This window comes from Schistocerca gregaria, chromosome 3 (assembly GCF_023897955.1).
Source record: "Schistocerca gregaria isolate iqSchGreg1 chromosome 3, iqSchGreg1.2, whole genome shotgun sequence".
Lineage (NCBI taxonomy): Eukaryota > Metazoa > Arthropoda > Insecta > Orthoptera > Acrididae > Schistocerca > Schistocerca gregaria.
This window is the reverse complement of record NC_064922.1, coordinates 19,069,468-19,090,028: the sequence shown is the minus strand read 5'-3', so window position 1 is coordinate 19,090,028 and position 20,561 is coordinate 19,069,468. Positions and strand designations below refer to the sequence as shown.

The 20,561-nt window shown below is 49.2% G+C and overlaps 8 non-coding genes across 8 annotated transcripts; all 8 read right to left on the bottom strand.

The window, feature by feature from the left end:
* Positions 1-2,315: 2,315 nt before the first annotated feature.
* Trnaa-agc (transfer RNA alanine (anticodon AGC)) lies at positions 2,316-2,391 on the bottom strand. The gene has a single exon. It is a non-coding gene; the product is annotated as a tRNA-Ala (tRNA).
* A 2,736-nt stretch (positions 2,392-5,127) lies between these two features.
* On the bottom strand, positions 5,128-5,203 carry Trnaa-agc (transfer RNA alanine (anticodon AGC)). The gene has a single exon. It is a non-coding gene; the product is annotated as a tRNA-Ala (tRNA).
* Positions 5,204-6,586: 1,383 nt separating this feature from the next.
* Trnaa-agc (transfer RNA alanine (anticodon AGC)) lies at positions 6,587-6,662 on the bottom strand. Its single transcript has one exon. It is a non-coding gene; the product is annotated as a tRNA-Ala (tRNA).
* A 2,875-nt stretch (positions 6,663-9,537) lies between these two features.
* Trnaa-ugc (transfer RNA alanine (anticodon UGC)) lies at positions 9,538-9,611 on the bottom strand. The gene has a single exon. It is a non-coding gene; the product is annotated as a tRNA-Ala (tRNA).
* A 2,934-nt stretch (positions 9,612-12,545) lies between these two features.
* On the bottom strand, positions 12,546-12,621 carry Trnaa-agc (transfer RNA alanine (anticodon AGC)). The gene has a single exon. It is a non-coding gene; the product is annotated as a tRNA-Ala (tRNA).
* A 2,836-nt stretch (positions 12,622-15,457) lies between these two features.
* Positions 15,458-15,533, bottom strand: Trnaa-agc (transfer RNA alanine (anticodon AGC)). Its single transcript has one exon. It is a non-coding gene; the product is annotated as a tRNA-Ala (tRNA).
* A 1,388-nt stretch (positions 15,534-16,921) lies between these two features.
* Trnaa-agc (transfer RNA alanine (anticodon AGC)) lies at positions 16,922-16,997 on the bottom strand. Its single transcript has one exon. It is a non-coding gene; the product is annotated as a tRNA-Ala (tRNA).
* Positions 16,998-18,380: 1,383 nt separating this feature from the next.
* Positions 18,381-18,456, bottom strand: Trnaa-agc (transfer RNA alanine (anticodon AGC)). Its single transcript has one exon. It is a non-coding gene; the product is annotated as a tRNA-Ala (tRNA).
* Positions 18,457-20,561: the final 2,105 nt, after the last annotated feature.

Genomic DNA, 20,561 nt, shown 5'->3' with positions numbered 1-20,561 from the left:
CATGGAGAAGCCAGGGCTTGAACCCGAGACCGTTCACACGCTAAGCGAACGATCTGCCAACTGAGCTACAGCTACACACACGACCAAGCCTGGCTATTCTCCATTCTTTGGGACTCTGATGTGCACGGACACGATGGTTGGTTGGTTTGTAGCGGCGAAGGTACCAGAATACAAAGGCGCGGACACGTTCATATACACAAGAGTTCCAAGTAGTTTCGATGCTCTGGTATTACGAATGCAAATTCCGTCTGTTTTGAACGTCTTAAATTGAAAGGGTGGTCACAACTTGGTCCATTTCACTCCTTGTCGACAATCACACAGCACCTGAGGTAACAAGCACATCTCGAGCCCCATTGTGCTCTCCATTGTTCATGCCAAGTCAGTGCCTCGCTCTTTGCTACTGCGTAAAATTCTTGTCGTCCAACTGCAAAACACTTGGACACAATAAGTTTCCGCGTCCCCTTTGCACTGATCGTACTACGAAACGCTCCCCAAACTTGGCAATCACCCAAGCAGATGACTTTTCCGACTTTACACGACGCTCACGCTAGTGACAGCCTTATTTATAGTTCGACGTCGCGCCAAAGCGAATGAGCACATTTCGCCTACGGCTTAGGCCGCTCTTCTAGTGTGCCTGCTCTGTGTCTGCAGGTAGCGAGGAGCTGCAAGCTTCCTGTGTTCGCACCTATATCACCTGTGCTTCCTTGTCAGAGACAGACTATCGCAAAACATACAACTCACTCCATGAATTGATTGCTACGGCATCTGTTATCAGCAGTCACAACCAGCAACACCAGTAGCAGCCGACTGCACGCAAAGAATAGGAACGTGCAGTGGGATTTACGTGAAATCGGCGCAATTGTGGATGCTAATCGTTCGCACGCTAAGCGAGCGCTCTACCATCTGAGCTACGCCAACCCCCCGGATAACTAGTAGTGCTACATACAGTCTTATCAACGTCACAGACCCTTGCACTCCCATTATTCCGCAGACAAACACTACTCTCTATGTATCAGTGAGGGTGTCTTTCAGGTTTTTGTGTTTCTGTATCGAATCGTAGTTGGCCACAATGAAAGTGGCACGCATAACGTCGAAAATAGAGTTCAGACACCGCTCTGAGTAAGACGAACGTGTTGTCCACCTCTAGACTTCAATGACGTTAAGCCGTGATACCTAAGACAGATCTGCACTCGATGACACCACGATAACAGCCGGTCCACACACTTACATCTTGCTCTCCTTATGACAGTATACATCATATCAGTCTGTGACGCTGGTTTTGCAACTTCTTGCGTGCGTTTATGTTCGCCGCGACCAACACTTACCATGCACTGCCACAAAACATGGAGGAGCCAGGGCTTGAACCCGAGACCGTTCACACGCTAAGCGAACGATCTGCCAACTGAGTTACAGCTACACACAAGACCAAGCCTGGCTATTCTCCATTCTTTGCGACTCTGATGTGCACGGACACGATGGTTGGTTGGTTTGTAGCGGCGAAGGTACCAGAATACAAAGGCGCGGACACGTTCATATACACAAGAGTTCCAAGTAGTTTCGATGCTCTGGTATTACGAATGCAAATTCCGTCTGTTTTGAACGTCTTAAATTGAAAGGGCGGTCACAAATTGGTCCATTTCACTCCTTGTCGACAATCACACAGCACCTGAGGTAACAAGCACATCTCGAGCCCCATTGTGCTCTCCATTGTTCATGGCAACTCAGTGCCTCGCTCTTTGCTACTGCGTAAAACTCTTGTCGTCCAACTGCAAAACACTGGGACACAATAAGTTTCCGCGTCCCCTTTGCACTGATCGTACTACGAAACGCTCCCCAAACTTGGCAATCACCCAAGCAGATGACTTTTCCGACTTTACACGACGCTCGCGCAACGCTCACGCTAGTGACAGCCTTATTTATAGTTCGACGTCGCGCCAAAGCGAATGAGCACATTTCGCCTACGGCTTAGGCCGCTCTTCTGGTGTGGCTGCTCTGTGTCTGCAGGTAGCGAGGGGCTGCAAGCTTCCTGTGTTCGCACCTATATCACCTGTGCTTCCTTGTCAGAGACAGACTATCGCAAAACATACAACTCACTCCATGAATTGATTGCTACGGCATCTGTTATCAGCAGTCACAACCAGCAACACCAGTAGCAGCCGACTGCACGCAAAGAATAGGAACGTGCAGTGGGATTTACGTGAAATCGGCGCAATTGTGGATGCTAATCGTTCGCTTGTATCTGCCTACACACCTCTGCCGGTTGGGAATTATTCCACTTGTATCGCAAGGTGCGCATGTAGGTGTGTTAAAAATTCTGGAGGCGCTGGGTATCGATCCCAGCACCTCTCGCACGCTAAGCGAGCGCTCTACCATCTGAGCTACGCCAACCCCCCCGATAACTAGTAGTGCTACATACAGTCATATCAACGTCACAGACCCTTGCACTCCCATTATTCCGCAGACAAACACTACTCTCTATGTATCAGTGAGGGTGTCTTTCAGGTTTCGTGCATTCTGTATCGAATCGTAGTTGGCCATAATGAAAGTGGCACGCATAACGTCGAAAATAGAGTTCAGACACCGCTCTGATTAAGACGAACGTGTTGTCCACCTCTAGACTTCAATGACGTTAAGCCGTGATACCTAAGACAGATCTGCACTCGATGACACCACGATAACAGCCGGTCCACACACTTACATCTTGCTCTCCTTATGACAGTATACATCATATCAGTCTGTGACGCTGGTTTTGCAACTTCTTGCGTGCGTTTATGTTCGCCGCGACCAACACTTACCATGCACTGCCACAAAACATGGAGGAGCCAGGGCTTGAACCCGAGACCGTTCACACGCTAAGCGAACGATCTGCCAACTGAGTTACAGCTACACACAAGACCAAGCCTGGCTATTCTCCATTCTTTGCGACTCTGATGTGCACGGACACGATGGTTGGTTGGTTTGTAGCGGCGAAGGTACCAGAATACAAAGGCGCGGACACGTTCATATACACAAGAGTTCCAAGTAGTTTCGATGCTCTGGTATTACGAATGCAAATTCCGTCTGTTTTGAACGTCTTAAATTGAAAGGGCGGTCACAAATTGGTCCATTTCACTCCTTGTCGACAATCACACAGCACCTGAGGTAACAAGCACATCTCGAGCCCCATTGTGCTCTCCATTGTTCATGGCAACTCAGTGCCTCGCTCTTTGCTACTGCGTAAAACTCTTGTCGTCCAACTGCAAAACACTGGGACACAATAAGTTTCCGCGTCCCCTTTGCACTGATCGTACTACGAAACGCTCCCCAAACTTGGCAATCACCCAAGCAGATGACTTTTCCGACTTTACACGACGCTCACGCTAGTGACAGCCTTATTTATAGTTCGACGTCGCGCCAAAGCGAATGAGCACATTTCGCCTACGGCTTAGGCCGCTCTTCTAGTGTGCCTGCTCTGTGTCTGCAGGTAGCGAGGAGCTGCAAGCTTCCTGTGTTCGCACCTATATCACCTGTGCTTCCTTGTCAGAGACAGACTATCGCAAAACATACAACTCACTCCATGAATTGATTGCTACGGCATCTGTTATCAGCAGTCACAACCAGCAACACCAGTAGCAGCCGACTGCACGCAAAGAATAGGAACGTGCAGTGGGATTTACGTGAAATCGGCGCAATTGTGGATGCTAATCGTTCGCACGCTAAGCGAGCGCTCTACCATCTGAGCTACGCCAACCCCCCGGATAACTAGTAGTGCTACATACAGTCTTATCAACGTCACAGACCCTTGCACTCCCATTATTCCGCAGACAAACACTACTCTCTATGTATCAGTGAGGGTGGCTTTCAGGTTTTTGTGTTTCTGTATCGAATCGTAGTTGGCCACAATGAAAGTGGCACGCATAACGTCGAAAATAGAGTTCAGACACCGCTCTGAGTAAGACGAACGTGTTGTCCACCTCTAGACTTCAATGACGTTAAGCCGTGATACCTAAGACAGATCTGCACTCGATGACACCACGATAACAGCCGGTCCACACACTTACATCTTGCTCTCCTTATGACAGTATACATCATATCAGTCTGTGACGCTGGTTTTGCAACTTCTTGCGTGCGTTTATGTTCGCCGCGACCAACACTTACCATGCACTGCCACAAAACATGGAGGAGCCAGGGCTTGAACCCGAGACCGTTCACACGCTAAGCGAACGATCTGCCAACTGAGTTACAGCTACACACAAGACCAAGCCTGGCTATTCTCCATTCTTTGCGACTCTGATGTGCACGGACACGATGGTTGGTTGGTTTGTAGCGGCGAAGGTACCAGAATACAAAGGCCCGGACACGTTCATATACACAAGAGTTCCAAGTAGTTTCGATGCTCTGGTATTACGAATGCAAATTCCGTCTGTTTTGAACGTCTTAAATTGAAAGGGCGGTCACAAATTGGTCCATTTCACTCCTTGTCGACAATCACACAGCACCTGAGGTAACAAGCACATCTCGAGCCCCATTGTGCTCTCCATTGTTCATGGCAACTCAGTGCCTCGCTCTTTGCTACTGCGTAAAACTCTTGTCGTCCAACTGCAAAACACTGGGACACAATAAGTTTCCGCGTCCCCTTTGCACTGATCGTACTACGAAACGCTCCCCAAACTTGGCAATCACCCAAGCAGATGACTTTTCCGACTTTACACGACGCTCGCGCAACGCTCACGCTAGTGACAGCCTTATTTATAGTTCGACGTCGCGCCAAAGCGAATGAGCACATTTCGCCTACGGCTTAGGCCGCTCTTCTGGTGTGGCTGCTCTGTGTCTGCAGGTAGCGAGGGGCTGCAAGCTTCCTGTGTTCGCACCTATATCACCTGTGCTTCCTTGTCAGAGACAGACTATCGCAAAACATACAACTCACTCCATGAATTGATTGCTACGGCATCTGTTATCAGCAGTCACAACCAGCAACACCAGTAGCAGCCGACTGCACGCAAAGAATAGGAACGTGCAGTGGGATTTACGTGAAATCGGCGCAATTGTGGATGCTAATCGTTCGCTTGTATCTGCCTACACACCTCTGCCGGTTGGGAATTATTCCACTTGTATCGCAAGGTGCGCATGTAGGTGTGTTAAAAATTCTGGAGGCGCTGGGTATCGATCCCAGCACCTCTCGCACGCTAAGCGAGCGCTCTACCATCTGAGCTACGCCAACCCCCCCGATAACTAGTAGTGCTACATACAGTCATATCAACGTCACAGACCCTTGCACTCCCATTATTCCGCAGACAAACACTACTCTCTATGTATCAGTGAGGGTGTCTTTCAGGTTTCGTGCATTCTGTATCGAATCGTAGTTGGCCATAATGAAAGTGGCACGCATAACGTCGAAAATAGAGTTCAGACACCGCTCTGAGTAAGACGAACGTGTTGTCCACCTCTAGACTTCAATGACGTTAAGCCGTGATACCTAAGACAGATCTGCACTCGATGACACCACGATAACAGCCGGTCCACACACTTACATCTTGCTCTCCTTATGACAGTATACATCATATCAGTCTGTGACGCTGGTTTTGCAACTTCTTGCGTGCGTTTATGTTCGCCGCGACCAACACTTACCATGCACTGCCACAAAACATGGAGGAGCCGGGGCTTGAAGCCGAGACCGTTCACACGCTAAGCGAACGATCTGCCAACTGAGTTACAGCTACACACAAGACCAAGCCTGGCTATTCTCCATTCTTTGCGACTCTGATGTGCACGGACACGATGGTTGGTTGGTTTGTAGCGGCGAAGGTACCAGAATACAAAGGCGCGGACACGTTCATATACACAAGAGTTCCAAGTAGTTTCGATGCTCTGGTATTACGAATGCAAATTCCGTCTGTTTTGAACGTCTTAAATTGAAAGGGCGGTCACAAATTGGTCCATTTCACTCCTTGTCCACAATCACACAGCACCTGAGGTAACAAGCACATCTCGAGCCCCATTGTGCTCTCCATTGTTCATGGCAACTCAGTGCCTCGCTCTTTGCTACTGCGTAAAACTCTTGTCGTCCAACTGCAAAACACTGGGACACAATAAGTTTCCGCGTCCCCTTTGCACTGATCGTACTACGAAACGCTCCCCAAACTTGGCAATCACCCAAGCAGATGACTTTTCCGACTTTACACGACGCTCACGCTAGTGACAGCCTTATTTATAGTTCGACGTCGCGCCAAAGCGAATGAGCACATTTCGCCTACGGCTTAGGCCGCTCTTCTGGTGTGGCTGCTCTGTGTCTGCAGGTAGCGAGGGGCTGCAAGCTTCCTGTGTTCGCACCTGTATCACCTGTGCTTCCTTGTCAGAGACAGACTATCGCAAAACATACAACTCACTCCATGAATTGATTGCTACGGCATCTGTTATCAGCAGTCACAACCAGCAACACCAGTAGCAGCCGACTGCACGCAAAGAATAGGAACGTGCAGTGGGATTTACGTGAAATCGGCGCAATTGTGGATGCTAATCGTTCGCTTGTATCTGCCTACACACCTCTGCCGGTTGGGAATTATTCCACTTGTATCGCAAGGTGCGCATGTAGGTGTGTTAAAAATTCTGGAGGCGCTGGGTATCGATCCCAGTACCTCTCGCACGCTAAGCGAGCGCTCTACCATCTGAGCTACGCCAACCCCCCGGATAACTAGTAGTGCTACATACAGTCATATCAATGTCACAGACCCTTTCACTCCCATTATTCCGCAGACAAACACTACTCTCTATGTATCAGTGAGGGTGTCTTTCAGGTTTCGTGCATTCTGTATCGAATCGTAGTTGGCCACAATGAAAGTGGCACGCATAACGTCGAAAATAGAGTTCAGACACCGCTCTGAGTAAGACGAACGTGTTGTCCACCTCTAGACTTCAATGACGTTAAGCCGTGATACCTAAGACAGATCTGCACTCGATGACACCACGATAACAGCCGGTCCACACACTTACATCTTGCTCTCCTTATGACAGTATACATCATATCAGTCTGTGACGCTGGTTTTGCAACTTCTTGCGTGCGTTTATGTTCGCCGCGACCAACACTTACCATGCACTGACCACAAAACATTGAGGAGCCAGGGCTTGAACCCGAGACCGTTCACACGCTAAGCGAACGATCTGCCAACTGAGCTACAGCTACACACACGACCAAGCCAGGCTATTCTCCATTCTTTGGGACTCAGATGTGCACGGACACGATGGTTGGTTGGTTTGTAGCGGCGAAGGTACCAGAATACAAAGGCGCGGACACGTTCATATACACAAGAGCTCCAAGTAGTTTCGATGCTCTGGTATTACGAATGCAAATTCCGTCTGTTTTGAACGTCTTAAATTGAAAGGGCGGTCACAAATTGGTCCATTTCACTCCTTGTCCACAATCACACAGCACCTGAGGTAACAAGCACATCTCGAGCCCCATTGTGCTCTCCATTGTTCATGCCAACTCAGTGCCTCGCTCTTTGCTACTGCGTAAAACTCTTGTCGTCCAACTGCAAAACACTGGGACACAATAAGTTTCCGCCTCCCCTTTGCACTGATCGTACTACGAAACGCTCCCCAAACTTGGCAATCACCCATGCAGATGACTTTTCCGACTTTACACGACGCTCACGCAACGCTCACGCTAGTGACAGCCTTATTTATAGTTCGACGTCGCGCCAAAGCGAATGAGCACATTTCGCCTACGGCTTAGGCCGCTCTTCTAGTGTGGCTGCTCTGTGTCTGCAGGCAGCGAGGGGCTGCAAGCTTCCTGTGTTCGCACCTATATCACCTGTGCTTCCTTGTCAGAGACAGACTATCGCAAAACATACAACTCACTCCATGAATTGATTGCTACGGCATCTGTTATCAGCAGTCACAACCAGCAACACCAGTAGCAGCCGACTGCACGCAAAGAATAGGAACGTGCATTGGGATTTACGTGAAATCGGCGCAATTGTGGATGCTAATCGTTCGCTTGTATCTGCCTACACACCTCTGCCGGTTGGGAATTATTCCACTTGTATCGCAAGGTGCGCATGTAGGTGTGTTAAAAATTCTGGAGGCGCTGGGTATCGATCCCAGTACCTCTCGCACGCTAAGCGACCGCTCTACCATCTGAGCTACGCCCACCCCCCCCCCCCCTCCGATAACTAGTAGTGCTACATACAGTCATATCAACGTCACAGACCCTTGCACTCCCATTATTCCGCAGACAAACACTACTCTCTATGTATCAGTGAGGGTGTCTTTCAGGTTTCGTGCATTCTGTATCGAATCGTAGTTGGCCACAATGAAAGTGGCACGCATAACGTCGAAAATAGAGTTCAGACACCGCTCTGAGTAAGACGAACGTGTTGTCCACCTCTAGACTTAAATGACGTTAAGCCGTGATACCTAAGACAGATCTGCACTCGATGACACCACGATAACAGCCGGTCCCCACACTTACACCTTGCTCTCCTTATGACAGTATACATCATATCAGTCTTTGACGCTGGTTTTGCAACTTCTTGCGTGCGTTTATGTTCGCCGCGACCAACACTTACCATGCACTGACCACAAAACATTGAGGAGCCAGGGCTTGAACGCGAGACCGCTCACACGCTAAGCGAACGATCTGCCAACTGAGCTACAGCTACACACACGACCAAGCCTGGCTATTCTCCATTCTTTGGGACTCAGATGTGCACGGACACGATGGTTGGTTGGTTTGTAGCGGCGAAGGTACCAGAATACAAAGGCGCGGACACGTTCATATACACAAGAGCTCCAAGTAGTTTCGATGCTCTGGTATTACGAATGCAAATTCCGTCTGTTTTGAACGTCTTAAATTGAAAGGGCGGTCACAAATTGGTCCATTTCACTCCTTGTCCACAATCACACAGCACCTGAGGTAACAAGCACATCTCGAGCCCCATTGTGCTCTCCATTGTTCATGCCAACTCAGTGCCTCGCTCTTTGCTACTGCGTAAAACTCTTGTCGTCCAACTGCAAAACACTGGGACACAATAAGTTTCCGCGTCCCCTTTGCACTGATCGTACTACGAAACGCTCCCCAAACTTGGCAATCACCCATGCAGATGACTTTTCCGACTTTACACGACGCTCACGCAACGCTCACGCTAGTGACAGCCTTATTTATAGTTCGACGTCGCGCCAAAGCGAATGAGCACATTTCGCCTACGGCTTAGGCCGCTCTTCTAGTGTGGCTGCTCTGTGTCTGCAGGCAGCGAGGGGCTGCAAGCTTCCTGTGTTCGCACCTATATCACCTGTGCTTCCTTGTCAGAGACAGACTATCGCAAAACATACAACTCACTCCATGAATTGATTGCTACGGCATCTGTTATCAGCAGTCACAACCAGCAACACCAGTAGCAGCCGACTGCACGCAAAGAATAGGAACGTGCAGTGGGATTTACGTGAAATCGGCGCAATTGTGGATGCTAATCGTTCGCTTGTATCTGCCTACACACCTCTGCCGGTTGGGAATTATTCCACTTGTATCGCAAGGTGCGCATGTAGGTGTGTTAAAAATTCTGGAGGCGCTGGGTATCGATCCCAGTGCCTCTCGCACGCAAAGCGAGCGCTCTACCATCTGAGCTACGCCCACCCCCCCGATAACTAGTAGTGCTACATACAGTCATATTAACGTCACAGACCCTTGCACTCCCATTATTCCGCAGACAAACACTACTCTCTATGTATCAGTGAGGGTGTCTTTCAGGTTTCGTGCATTCTGTATCGAATCGTAGTTGGCCACAATGAAAGTGGCACGCATAACGTCGAAAATAGAGTTCAGACACCGCTCTGAGTAAGACGAACGTGTAGTCCACCTCTAGACTTCAATGACGTTAAGCCGTGATACCTAAGACAGATCTGCACTCGATGACACCACGATAACAGCCGGTCCCCACACTTACATCTTGCTCTCCTTATGACAGTATACATCATATCAGTCTGTGACGCTGGTTTTGCAACTTCTTGCGTGCGTTTATGTTCGCCGCGACCAACACTTACCATGCACTGACCACAAAACATGGAGGAGCCGGGGCTTGAACCCGAGACCGTTCACACGGTAAGCGAACGATCTGCCAAATGAGCTACAGCTACACACACGACCAAGCCTGGCTATTCTCCATTCTTTGCGACTCTGATGTGCACGGACACGATGGTTGGTTGGTTTGTAGCGGCGAAGGTACCAGAATTCAAAGGCGCGGACACGTTCATATACACAAGAGTTCCAAGTAGTTTCGATGCTCTGGTATTACGAATGCAAATTCCGTCTGTTTTGAACGTCTTAAATTGAAAGGGCGGTCACAAATTGGTCCATTTCACTCCTTGTCCACAATCACACAGCACCTGAGGTAACAAGCACATCTTGAGCCCCATTGTGCTCTCCATTGTTCATGCCAACTCAGTGCCTCGCTCTTTGCTACTGTGTAAAACTCTTGTCGTCCAACTGCAAAACACTGGGACACAACTAGTTTCCGCGTCCCCTTTGCACTGATCGTACTACGAAACGCTCCCCAAACTTGGCAATCACCCATGCAAATGACTTTTCCGACTTTACACGACGCTCACGCTAGTGACAGCCTTATTTATAGTTCGACGTCGCGCCAAAGCGAATGAGCACATTTCGCCTACGGCTTAGGCCGCTCTTCTAGTGTGGCTGCTCTGTGTCTGCAGGCAGCGAGTGGCTGCAAGCTTCCTGTGTTCGCACCTATATCACCTGTGCTTCCTTGTCAGAGACAGACTATCGCAAAACATACAACTCACTCCATGAATTGATTGCTACGGCATCTGTTATCAGCAGTCACAACCAGCAACACCAGTAGCAGCCGACTGCACGCAAAGAATAGGAACGTGCAGTGGGATTTAAGTGAAATCGGCGCAATTGTGGATGCTAAACGTTCGCTTGTATCTGCCTACACACCTCTGCCGGTTGGGAATTATTCCACTTGTATCGCAAGGTGCGCATGTAGGTGTGTTACAAATTCTGGAGGCGCTGGGTATCGAACCCAGTACCTCTCGCACGCGCGCTCTACCATCTGAGCTACGCCCACCCCCCCGATAACTAGTAGTGCTACCTACAGTCATATCAACGTCACAGACCCTTGCACTCCCATTTATCCGCAGACAAACACTACTCTCTATGTATCAGTGAGGGTGTCTTTCAGGTTTCGTGCATTCTGTATCGAATCGTAGTTGGCCACAATGAAAGTGGCACGCATAACGTCGAAAATAGAGTTCACACACCGCTCTGAGTAAGACGAACGTGTTGTCCACCTCTAGACTTCAATGACGTTAAGCCGTGATACCTAAGACAGATCTGCACTCGATGACACCACGATAACAGCCGGTCCCCACACTTACATCTTGCTCTCCTTATGACAGTATACATCATATCAGTCTGTGACGCTGGTTTTGCAACTTCTTGCGTGCGTTTATGTTCGCCGCGACCAACACTCACCATGCACTGACCACAAAACATGGAGGAGCCGGGGCTTGAACCCGAGACCGTTCACACGCTAAGCGAACGATCTGCCAACTGAGCTTCAGCTACACACACGACCAAGCCTGGCTATTCTCCATTCTTTGCGACTCTGATGTGCACGGACACGATGGTTGGTTGGTTTGTAGCGGCGAAGGTACCAGAATTCAAAGGCGCGGACACGTTCATATACACAAGAGTTACAAGTAGTTTCGATGCTCTGGTATTACGAATGCAAATTCCGTCTGTTTTGAACGTCTTAAATTGAAAGGGCGGTCACAAATTGGTCCATTTCACTCCTTGTCCACAATCACACAGCACCTGAGGTAACAAGCACATCTCGAGCCCCATTGTGCTCTCCATTGTTCATGCCAACTCAGTGCCTCGCTCTTTGCTACTGTGTAAAACTCTTGTCGTCCAACTGCAAAACACTGGGACACAACAAGTTTCCGCGTCCCCTTTGCACTGATCGTACTACGAAACGCTCCCCAAACTTGGCAATCACCCATGCAGATGACTTTTCCGACTTTACACGACGCTCACGCAACGCTACGCTAGTGACAGCCTTATATATAGTTCGACGTCGCGCCAAAGCGAATGAGCACATTTCGCCTACGGCTTAGGCCGCTCTTCTAGTGTGGCTGCTCTGTGTCTGCAGGCAGCGAGGGGCTGCAAGCTTCCTGTGTTCGCACCTATATCACCTGTGCTTCCTTGTCAGAGACAGACTATCGCAAAACATACAACTCACTCCATGAATTGATTGCTACGGCATCTGTTATCAGCAGTCACAACCAGCAACACCAGTAGCAGCCGACTGCACGCAAAGAATAGGAACGTGCAGTGGGATTTACGTGAAATCGGCGCAATTGTGGATGCTAATCGTTCGCTTGTATCTGCCTACACACCTCTGCCGGTTGGGAATTATTCCACTTGTATCGCAAGGTGCGCATGTAGGTGTGTTAAAAATTCTGGAGGCGCTGGGTATCGATCCCAGTACCTCTCGCACGCTAAGCGAGCGCTCTACCATCTGAGCATGTAGGTGTGTTAAAAATTCTGGAGGCGCTGGGTATCGATCCCAGTACCTCTCGCACGCTAAGCGAGCGCTCTACCATCTGAGCTACGCCAACCCCCCGGATAACTAGTAGTGCTACATACAGTCATATCAACGTCACAGACCCTTGCACTCCCATTATTCCGCAGACAAACACTACTCTATATGTATCAGTGAGGGTGTCTTTCAGGTTTCGTGCATTCTGTATCGAATCGTAGTTGGCCACAATGAAAGTGGCACGCATAACGTCGAAAATAGAGTTCACACACCGCTCTGAGTAAGACGAACGTGTTGTCCACCTCTAGACTTCAATGACGTTAAGCCGTGATACCTAAGACAGATCTGCACTCGATGACACCACGATAACAGCCGGTCCACACACTTACATCTTGCTCTCCTTATGACAGTATACATCATATCAGTCTGTGACGGTGGTTTTGCAACTTCTTGCGTGCGTTTATGTTCGCCGCGACCAACACTTACCATGCACTGACCACAAAACATGGAGGAGCCGGGGCTTGAACCCGAGACCGTTCACACGCTAAGCGAACGATCTGCCAACTGAGCTACAGCTACACACACGACCAAGCCTGGCTATTCTTCATTCTTTGCGACTCTGATGTGCACGGACACGATGGTTGGTTGGTTTGTAGCGGCGGAGGTACCAGAATTCAAAGGCGCGGACACGTTCATATACACTAGAGTTCCAAGTAGTTTCGATGCTCTGGTATTACGAATGCAAATTCCGTCTGTTTTGAACGTCTTAAATTGAAAGGGCGGTCACAAATTGGTCCATTTCACTCCTTGTCGACAATCACACAGCACCTGAGGTGACAATCACATCTCGAGCCCCATTGTGCTCTCCATTGTTCATGCCAACTCAGTGCCTCGCTCTTTGCTACTGTGTAAAACTCTTGTCGTCCAACTGCAAAACACTGGGACACAATAAGTTTCCGCGTCCCCTTTGCACTGATCGTACTACGAAACGCTCCCCAAACTTGGCAATCACCCATGCAAATGACTTTTCCGACTTTACACGACGCTCACGCTAGTGACAGCCTTATTTATAGTTCGACGTCGCGCCAAAGCGAATGAGCACATTTCGCCTACGGCTTAGGCCGCTCTTCTAGTGTGGCTGCTCTGTGTCTGCAGGTAGCGAGGGGCTGCAAGCTTCCTGTGTTCGCACCTATATCACCTGTGCTTCCTTGTCAGAGACAGACTATCGCAAAACATACAACTCACTCCATGAATTGATTGCTACGGCATCTGTTATCAGCAGTCACAACCAGCAACACCAGTAGCAGCCGACTGCACGCAAAGAATATTAAGGTGCAGTGGGATTTACGTGAAATCGGCGCAATTGTGGATGCTAATCGTTCGCTTGTATTTGCCTACACACCTCTGCCGGTTGGGAATTATTCCACTTGTATCGCAAGGTGCGCATGTAGGTGTGTTAAAAATTCTGGAGGCGCTGGGTATCGATCCCAGTACCTCTCGCACCATCTGAGCTACGCCAACCCCCCCGATAACTAGTAGTGCTACATACAGTCATATCAACGTCACAGACCCTTGCACTCCCATTATTCCGCAGACAAACACTACTCTCTATGTATCAGTGAGGGTGTCTTTCAGGTTTCGTGCATTCTGTATCGAATCGTAGTTGGCCAAAATGAAAGTGACACGCATAACGTCGAAAATAGAGTTCAGACACCGCTCTGTGTAAGACGAACGTGTTGTCCACCTCTAGACTTCAATGACGTTAAGCCGTGATACCTAAGACAGATCTGCACTCGATGACACCACGATAACAGCCGGTCCCCACAATGACACCTTGCTCTCCTTATGACAGTATACATCATATCAGTCTGTGACGCTGGTTTTGCAACTTCTTGCGTGCGTTTATGTTCGCCGCTACCAACACTTACCATGCACTGCCACAAAACATGGAGGAGCCGGGGATTGAACCCGAGACCGTTCACACGCTAAGCGAACGATCTGCCAACTGAGCTACAGCTACACACACGACCAAGCCTGGCTATTCTCCATTCTTTGCGACTCTGATGTGCACGGACACGATGGTTGGTTGGTTTGTAGCGGTGAAGCTACCAGAATACAAAGGCGCGGACACGTTCATATACACAAGAGTTCCAAGTAGTTTCGATGCTCTGGTATTACGAATGCAAATTCCGTCTGTTTTGAACGTCTTAAATTGAAAGGGCGGTCACAAATTGGTCCATTTCACTCCTTGTCGACAATCACACAGCACCTGAGGTAACAAGCACATCTCGAGCCCCATTGTGCTCTCCATTGTTCATGCCAACTCAGTGCCTCGCTCTTTGCTACTGCGTAAAATTCTTGTCGTCCAACTGCAAAACACTTGGACACAATAAGTTTCCGCGTCCCCTTTGCACTGATCGTACTACGAAACGCTCCCCAAACTTGGCAATCACCCAAGCAGATGACTTTTCCGACTTTACACGACGCTCACGCAACGCTCACGCTAGTGACAGCCTTATTTATAGTTCGACGTCGCGCCAAAGCGAATGAGCACATTTCGCCTACGGCTTAGGCCGCTCTTCTAGTGTGGCTGCTCTGTGTCTGCAGGCAGCGAGGGGCTGCAAGCTTCCTGTGTTCGCACCTATATCACCTGTGCTTCCTTGTCAGAGACAGACTATCGCAAAACATACAACTCACTCCATGAATTGATTGCTACGGCATCTGTTATCAGCAGTCACAACCAGCAACACCAGTAGCAGCCGACTGCACGCAAAGAATAGGAACGTGCAGTGGGATTTACGTGAAATCGGCGCAATTGTGGATGCTAATCGTTCGCTTGTATCTGTCTACACACCTCTGCCGGTTGGGAATTATTCCACTTGTATCGCAAGGTGCGCATGTAGGTGTGTTAAAAATTCTGGAGGCGCTGGGTATCGATCCCAGTACCTCTCGCACGCTAAGCGAGCGCTCTACCATCTGAGCTACGCCAACCCCCCGGATAACTAGTAGTGCTACATACAGTCATATCAACGTCACAGACCCTTGCACTCCCATTATTCCGCAGACAAACACTACTCTCTATGTATCAGTGAGGGTGTCTCTCAGGTTTCGTGCATTCTGTATCGAATCGTAGTTGGCCACAATGAAAGTGGCACGCATAACGTCGAAAATAAATAGAGTTCAGACACCGCACTGAGTAAGACGAACGTGTTGTCCACCTCTAGACTTCAATGACGTTAAGCCGTGATACCTAAGACAGATCTGCACTCGATGACACCACGATAACAGCCGGTCCCCACACTTACATCTTGCTCTCCTTACGACAGTATACATCATATCAGTCTGTGACGGTGGTTTTGCAACTTCTTGCGTGCGTTTATGTTCGCCGCGACCAACACTTACCATGCACTGACTACAAAACATGGAGGAGCCGGGGCTTGAACCCGAGACCGTTCACACGCTAAGAGAACGATCTGCCAACTGAGCTACAGTTACACACACGACCAAGCCTGGCTATTCTCCATTCTTTGCGACTCTGATGTGCACGGACACGATGGTTGGTTGGTTTGTAGCGGCGAAGGTACCAGAATACAAAGGCGCGGACACGTTCATATACACAAGAGTTCCAAGTAGTTTCGATGCTCTGGTATTACGAATGCAAATTCCGTCTGTTTTGAACGTCTTAAATTGAAAGGGCGGTCACAAATTGGTCCATTTCACTCCTTGTCGACAATCACACAGCACCTGAGGTAACAAGCACATCTCGAGCCCCATTGTGCTCTCCATTGTTCATGCCAACTCAGTGCCTCGCTCTTTGCTACTGTGTATTACTCTTGTCGTCCAACTGCAAAACACTGGGACACAACAAGTTTCCGCGTCCCCTTTGCACTGATCGTAGTAGGAAACGCTCCCCAAACTTGGCAATCACCCATGCAGATGACTTTTCCGACTTTACACGACGCTCACGCTAGTGACAGCCTTATTTATAGTTCGACGTCGCGCCAAAGCGAATGACCACATTTCGCCTACGGCTTAGGCCGCTCTTCTAGTGTGGCTGCTCTGTGTCTGCAGGCAGCGAGGGGCTGCAAGCTTCCTGTGTTCGCATCTATATCACCTCTGCTTCCTTGTCAGAGACAGACTATCGCAAAACATACAACTCACTCCATGAATTGATTGCTACGGCATCTGTTATCAGCAGTCACAACCAGCAACACCAGTAGCAGCCGACTGCACGCAAAGAATAGGAACGTGCAGTGGGATTTACGTGAAATCGGCGCAATTGTGGATGCTAATCGTTCGCTTGTATCTGCCTACACACCTCTGCCGGTTGGGAATTATTCCACTTGTATCGCAAGGTGCGCATGTAGGTGTGTTAAAAATTCTGGAGGCGCTGGGTATCGATCCCAGTACCTCTCGCACGCTAAGCGAGCGCTCTACCATCTGAGCTACGCCAACCCCCCGGATAACGAGTAGTGCTACATACAGTCATATCAACGTCACAGACCCTTGCACTCCCATTATTCCGCAGACAAACACTACTCTCTATGTATCAGTGAGGGTGTCTTTCAGGTTTCGTGCATTCTGTATCGAATCGTAGTTGGCCACAATGAAAGTGGCACGCATAACGTCAAAAATAGAGTTCAGACACCGCTCTGAGTAAGACGAACGTGTTGTCCACCTCTAGACTTCAATGACGTTAAGCCGTGATACCTAAGACAGATCTGGACTCGCTGACACCACGATAACAGCCGGTCCCCACACTTACATCTTGCTCTCCTTACGACAGTATACATCATATCAGTCTGTGACGGTGGTTTTGCAACTTCTTGCGTGCGTTTATGTTCGCCGCGACCAACACTTACCATGCACTGACTACAAAACATGGAGGAGCCGGGGCTTGAACCCGAGACCGTTCACACGCTAAGAGAACGATCTGCCAACTGAGCTACAGTTACACACACGACCAAGCCTGGCTATTCTCCATTCTTTGCGACTCTGATGTGCACGGACACGATGGTTGGTTGGTTTGTAGCGGCGAAGGTACCAGAATACAAAGGCGCGGACACGTTCATATACACAAGAGTTCCAAGTAGTTTCGATGCTCTGGTATTACGAATGCAAATTCCGTCTGTTTTGAACGTCTTAAATTGAAAGGGCGGTCACAAATTGGTCCATTTCACTCCTTGTCGACAATCACACAGCACCTGAGGTAACAAGCACATCTCGAGCCCCATTGTGCTCTCCATTGTTCATGCCAACTCAGTGGCTCGCTCTTTGCTACTGTGTCAAACTCTTGTCGTCCAACTGCAAAACACTGGGACACAACAAGTTTCCGCGTCCCCTTTGCACTGATCGTACTACGAAACGCCCCCAAACTTGGCAATCACCCATGCAGATGACTTTTCCGACTTTACACGACGCTCACGCTAGTGACAGCCTTATTTATAGTTCGACGTCGCGCCAAAGCGAATGAGCACATTTCGCCTACGGCTTAGGTCGCTCTTCTAGTGTGGCTGCTCTGTGTCTGCAGGCAGCGAGGGGCTGCAAGCTTCCTGTGTTCGCACCTATATCACCTGTGCTTCCTTGTCAGAGACAGACTATCGCAAAACATACAACTCACTCCATGAATTGATTGCTACGGCATCTGTTATCAGCAGTCACAACCAGCAACACCAGTAGCAGCCGACTGCACGCAAAGAATGGGAACGTGCAGTGGGATTTACGTGAAATCGGCGCAATTGTGGATGCTAATCGTTCGCTTGTATCTGCCTACACACCTCTGCCGGTTGGGAATTATTCCACTTGTATCGCAAGGTGCGCATGTAGGTGTGTTAAAAATTCTGGAGGCGCTGGGTATCGATCCCAGTACCTCTCGCACGCTAAGCGAGCGCTCTACCATCTGAGCTACGCCAACCCCCCGGATAACTAGTAGTGCTACATACAGTCATATCAACGTCACAGACCCTTGCACTCCCATTATTCCGCAGACAAACACTACTCTCTATGTATCAGTGAGGGTGTCTTTCAGGTTTCGTGCATTCTGTATCGAATCGTAGTGGGCCACAATGAAAGTGGCACGCATAACGTCAAAAATAGAGTTCAGACACCGCTCTGAGTAAGACGAACGTGTTGTCCACCTCTAGACTTCAATGACGTTAAGCCGTGATACCTAAGACAGATCTGCACTCGATGACACCACGATAACAGCCGGTCCACACACTTACATCTTGCTCTCCTTATGACAGTATACATCATATCAGTCTGTGACCCTGGTTTTGAAACTTCTTGCGTGCGTTTATGTTCGCCGCGACCAACACTTACCATGCACTGCCACAAAACACGGAGGAGCCGGGGCTTGAACCCGAGACCGTTCACACGCTAAGCGAACGATCTGCCAACTGAGCTACAGCTACACACACGACCAAGCCTGGCTATTCTCCATTCTTTGCGACTCTGATGTGCACGGACACGATGGTTGGTTGGTTTGTAGCGGCGGAGGTACCAGAATTCAAAGGCGCGGACACGTTCATATACACTAGAGTTCCAAGTAGTTTCGATGCTCTGGTATTACGAATGCAAATTCCGTCTGTTTTGAACGTCTTAAATTGAAAGGGCGGTCACAAATTGGTCCATTTCACTTCTTGTCGACAATCACACAGCACCTGAGGTGACAATCACATCTCGAGCCCCATTGTGCTCTCCATTGTTCATGCCAACTCAGTGCCTCGCTCTTTGCTACTGTGTAAAACTCTTGTCGTCCAACTGCAAAACACTGGGACACAATAAGTTTCCGCGTCCCCTTTGCACTGATCGTACTACGAAACGCTCCCCAAACTTGGCAATCACCCATGCAAATGACTTTTCCGACTTTACACGACGCTCACGCTAGTGACAGCCTTATTTATAGTTCGACGTCGCGCCAAAGCGAATGAGCACATTTCGCCTACGGCTTAGGCCGCTCTTCTAGTGTGGCTGCTCTGTGTCTGCAGGTAGCGAGGGGCTGCAAGCTTCCTGTGTTCGCACCTATATCACCTGTGCTTCCTTGTCAGAGACAGACTATCGCAAAACATACAACTCACTCCATGAATTGATTGCTACGGCATCTGTTATCAGCAGTCACAACCAGCAACACCAGTAGCAGCCGACTGCACGCAAAGAATATTAAGGTGCAGTGGGATTTACGTGAAATCGGCGCAATTGTGGATGCTAATCGTTCGCTTGTATTTGCCTACACACCTCTGCCGGTTGGGAATTATTCCACTTGTATCGCAAGGTGCGCATGTAGGTGTGTTAAAAATTCTGGAGGCGCTGGGTATCGATCCCAGTACCTCTCGCACCATCTGAGCTACGCCAACCCCCCCGATAACTAGTAGTGCTACATACAGTCATATCAACGTCACAGACCCTTGCACTCCCATTATTCCGCAGACAAACACTACTCTCTATGTATCAGTGAGGGTGTCTTTCAGGTTTCGTGCATTCTGTATCGAATCGTAGTTGGCCAAAATGAAAGTGACACGCATAACGTCGAAAATAGAGTTCAGACACCGCTCTGTGTAAGACGAACGTGTTGTCCACCTCTAGACTTCAATGACGTTAAGCCGTGATACCTAAGACAGATCTGCACTCGATGACACCACGATAACAGCCGGTCCCCACAATGACACCTTGCTCTCCTTATGACAGTATACATCATATCAGTCTGTGACGCTGGTTTTGCAACTTCTTGCGTGCGTTTATGTTCGCCGCTACCAACACTTACCATGCACTGCCACAAAACATGGAGGAGCCGGGGATTGAACCCGAGACCGTTCACACGCTAAGCGAACGATCTGCCAACTGAGCTACAGCTACACACACGACCAAGCCTGGCTATTCTCCATTCTTTGCGACTCTGATGTGCACGGACACGATGGTTGGTTGGTTTGTAGCGGTGAAGCTACCAGAATACAAAGGCGCGGACACGTTCATATACACAAGAGTTCCAAGTAGTTTCGATGCTCTGGTATTACGAATGCAAAT